This window comes from Arachis stenosperma, chromosome 4 (assembly GCF_014773155.1).
Source record: "Arachis stenosperma cultivar V10309 chromosome 4, arast.V10309.gnm1.PFL2, whole genome shotgun sequence".
Taxonomy (NCBI): domain Eukaryota; kingdom Viridiplantae; phylum Streptophyta; class Magnoliopsida; order Fabales; family Fabaceae; genus Arachis; species Arachis stenosperma.
In genome coordinates, this window is record NC_080380.1 from 91,906,310 (window position 1) to 91,911,270 (window position 4,961).

Genomic DNA, 4,961 nt, shown 5'->3' on the forward strand with positions numbered 1-4,961 from the left:
ATTGATTCAAAGAAACCATGCACTTCCACTCCAAATTGCTTACTTGTAATGCAGGAAAGTGCATAAAAACCAATGAAACAAGTGAAATTAGCTTGAAAAACTAGCATATGATGACTTGTCATCATAACACCAAACTTAAATCTTGCTTGTCCCCAAGCAAGCATAAAAAAAAGAGGGAATGTAATGAAACGGAGAAGTATGCATATCCTTATTAAGCACATAGTTGAACTTGGTTCATGGGGTTTTTATGCAGACAATGATAACTCAATTATTGCTTGCTGTTACATAAGAGGCATTCCCTCAAAGGCTTACTAAACTTGCTGCTATCAGGCTTTATTTTTTTGCTTGTTTCCTTGCTAACTTTTCTTCCTTTGTTTTTCTTAAAAAGCTTATTATTCATTGAAGGCTTGGTGGCAAATGTTGCAGCAGCCTTTGGTTTTATTTTTTTCTTTTGCTCAACATTTCTTCACCAAAGGCACATGGCTCACCCTTTTCCTCCTAGGATCATTGATGCCCAGCATCTCATTGGATAACTAAGTGCTTTGTAACTAAGTTGCTCTTTATTGTGGACTTTCAGTTGGCAATCTCAAATCAGTTGATCTAAGTGGCCAAGTTTTGAAATACTCCTTAGAACTTACTTGTCCAAGTATATCTTAGCACAAAAACACCACAGGCATGTGTCCTAGGGTCCAAGCTATTGGTGCCTAGCCTTGTTCTTTGTTTTTTTCTTGCCACTTTTGGCTTTTTCTTCTTCCCTTTTTTTGTTTGTTTTATTTTGTTATCAAGGAATTCTTACTGATATGAGCCTTTATGACAGCAAGCTAGCTCACACTTCAATGAAAATGACATTATGCAGTATTTATTTCATGAGTTATGCATTTAATCAAACACATACCACCACTAACTGTCATCCTAACTTATGCAACATTGGATATTTACTTTCTAATTCAAACATTTCTCTTTTATTCAAGCATATGGGGAACAAAATAGAATTTAAAGCAAAGTAATGGATGACAAACACCTATGCAAATTATTTTTCTAGCTACTTACTGAACATATAAAAGTGCAGGATGGATGAAATAAAAGAAAAGAAATAGTGGAGGCATATCATGTTTCAGACATGCATCTTCCTTATTAAAAGTATGAAAGAATTTTGCCACCTTCTAATGGTTGTGCTCCCAGCTTCTGCTTGATTATCCTTTCTTTTTCTTTTTTTTCCCGAGTTTGGAATAATCTTGGGCTTCTTCACCAGGGCATCTTCTATCCCAGACAGAATCTAAGAGTCTTGAGAGCCCAGCTTCTTCCAATCTGTGAAGTGTTACCTCTGTATAGTGATGAGACTTTACTTGCTGTCTGTCTCTGAATTCTTGGCACTGCTCAAATGGTTTGATTTGTGAATTTAGTGCTGGCAAATTGTGGGTCAGGTACTCCAACCTTGCTTGTATATTTTCATCATTCTCTACTTGTTGCACATTTCTAACTTCTCCCATAGTATGATGAATGTTCTTCCACTGATACAGGTTGTGACTATATTCCCCTGCTTTAGCTTGACTAAAGTACAGCTTATCATATGATTCTCGAAATTCTTTTGATTGCTCTTTTTGTCCTTCAAGAATCTTTGCTTGAAACTCTTGCTGTTGAGTCATCATTTGTTGTTGCCAGCTCTCTTGCTTCTCCTCCATTTGGGGTTGCCAAGCTTCTCGTTCCTCTTTATCCCTCAAATATCACTCCTGGCGCTCTGGATATTACTCCTGTTATGTCTGCATGAGTTACTGATATAGTTCTTCAATTGCTCTTTGTAATTGACTCATGTCTATGGCGCCATGAGCTTGTTCTTGTCCTTTCCCTCTTGTGACCTTCTTTGTCTGGGAGCTACCACCTCCTCTTGGTCATCTTCTTCATTCATCCCTTCCATGCTCCTCTTCGTGATTCCTTTCCCCATTGTTACTTTTTTCTGTGTCTTCATCCTCAAAAAGTACCCTAGCTCTGATGCATAATCTCAGAATGGTACTTGGATGACCCAGCCTGCTTGATTTGTGTGTGTTTTCTGCTATCTCTTGAATACTATCAGCTATAAGTTGTGAGAGGTTGATCTCTCCACCATGTAGGATACAATATACCAAGAGTGCACGCTTGACTATGACTGTTGAAGTGTTTCCTGTAGGGAGTATGGATCTCTTGACTATTTCATACCATCCCTTAGCCTCAGGAGTGAGGTATAGTCTTTTCAAGTGGTTGGGGTTTCCTTTTGAATCTCTCTCCCAATCTGAGCCAGCCAAATATATCCCATGTAGCAACTCATTAGGGTCATTCTGTCCCTGCTGATGTGCGGAAAACGATCCGACACAAAACTCACCGGCAAGTGCACCGGGTCGCATCAAGTAATAATAACTCACGGGAGTGAGGTCGATCCCACAGGGATTGATGGATCAAGCAATTTTAGTGGGTGATTAGTTTAGTCAAGCTAACATTGGTGAATTGTGTGAAGAGTGACCGACAGAAAGTATATTGCAAGAATTAAAGGTGCAAAAGCTAAATGGGACAGAAACTTAAATGGAGAGAAGCTTAAATGACAAGAAATGTAAATTGCAGTGAATGTAAAGGGGAGTGGGTGCTGAAAATTAAAGAAAGCAGTAAATTAGAACTCAGATCAATTGCAGAAAATTAAACTTGCAAAAAAAATAAATTGGAGGCAGTGCAACAGAAAGTAAAAATTGCAGAGAAGGAAATTGTAGCAGAGAAGTAAATCAGCAAGAAAACTCAATTCAATAATGAAATCTAAAGAGACAAGTGAGGATCTCAGGGAATCAATGAGACTAGAAAACAAGTCTAGATCTCAATTCCTTCCTTGATCCAACAGAGAAACAATTTGAAGAAGAAATAGAGATGGAAGCAGTAAAGAGAGCTTTGATTCAAATCACAATTCCTTGAATTATGCAGCAAAATAAAAACAGAGATATCTCAGATAGAAACTGAAACAGAATTTCTCCAATTTCAATCCAAGATTTAAAACAGGAAGGAAAACTAAGAGAGAGCTCTCTACTACTACTCCTAATGCTCCCTAGTGGAGCCAGCCTCCTTACAAAAATGAAAATGATGCCTTATATAGGTTTTACAAAATGGAAATGAAAATGAAATTAAAAACAAATTACAATTAAATGAAATTCCTATTTTATCTATTTCTTGTGCCTTTGAGTGATGATCATGGGCCCTTGCTCTTGATGGAATTGGTTTGATAGAGGCCTTGGTTGATTGCTCTTGGAGTTTGAGGAGGAACCGAAGTGAACCAATTGAACCGGGTTGGAGTTTTGCAAAAGTTGGAGTAAAAGTTTGAGTCAAAGTTAGGGGTCTAACTTTGAGGCTAACTTTTCATATCAGCTAGCAAAATTTACTGATGCCAATGTTGGTGCAAAAGTTAGGGGTCTAACTTTTGCTCCAACGTTGGCCCTTCCTAATGCACTAATGGCGCCAACGTTAGCCCAAAAGTTAGGGGGCTAACGTTGGCGCAAACTTTTTCCCCTAGCCTTACAACTTCATGTGCCAACGTTAGCCCAAAAGTTAGGGGGCTAACGTTGGCGCAAACGTGAGGAGCCCATGGACAAATTTTTCATGCCAACGTTAGCCTCCAAGTTAGGGGGCTAACGTTGGCGCAAACGTTGAGTAGCCCTGGGGTGATTTTCCAATTCTCACGTTAGCCTCCAAGTTAGGGGTCTAACTTTGAGGCTAACTTTTCAACCAAAAGTTTGTGCAAAAGTTTGAGGGCTAACTTCAAGTCCAACTTTATACTTCCTGGTTCAATTTCACTTGTTTCATTGTCCTCTCTTTGCTTCTAGCCATTCCTTCTTACTTCAACCTTTCTCCAAGCTTTCTTCACCTATCATTAATCAACCAAACACATTAAAGCTATGCTCAAAATCATGAGATGTTCATTCTATCCTAATATGTAACCATTATGGCATCAAATCTCATGAAAAAGCATGAATTTATCTATGGTTGATTCAATCAAAGGAAGCATAAAAATTCTACCCAAATGGCTTGCTTATGGCTCAAGAAAGTGCATAGAACCTATTGAAAACAAAGGAAAAAGCATAGAAAAACATGACATGGTGACATGTCATCACAACACCAAACTTAAACCTTGCTTGTCCCCAAGCAAGAAAAGAATCATGCAATAAAGATTGACAATCCAAGGCAAGAAGGGTAGCAACTCAATGTTCATGGTAAGCTAGTTTTGTAAGCATGCTACAATCACAAAAGAAATGTAAATGATTGATGCTTCCATCTAGCTCAATTTATGAAATCTTTCTTTTATATTTCTTCCTTGAAACAAGCTTTTGATTTTCTTATTAGCTTCTCCTTTTGGGTGCTTTGCCCCATGAGTTGATGACAAAGCTACGACTTCTAAATGCTTTGTTTTCAAGTATTACCACTTGATACATAAGCACCACAAGCATTTGATTAGAGGACTTCATTAAGCTCATTTTTCTTTTCTTTTCTTAACTCTCTAATCATTGATGCTCAGAGCCTTGAGCTTTGAGGGAGTGCTTTTGCACTTTGAGCCTAGCCTTGCCTTCTAAGTGTTTTGTTTCCAAGCATTTGGCTTGATACATAAACACCACAAGCACTTAACAAATAAATTGCCATTGGTACTCAGAGCCTTCAGCTTTCTCATTCTTTCCCTTTTTCTTTTCTTGCTTTATTTTGCATTTGCTTTCAAGGTTTTCATGATTTTAAAAGATTTCACAAAATGTCCTAGATGAAAACTTCAATTAAATAAAATCCAATGCAATTAAGCAACAATCAAACATACTAGCTTTCCAAAACTTTTATGCACATGCTACAATCTTCTTTAATGCCTTGTTTGTTTATGATCATGATACTTTGTTGCTTTTGAATTCACAAAACTCAAGTTGGTAATCATAATGACATAGCATCATGTTGCAATTTAGAAACCAAACTAT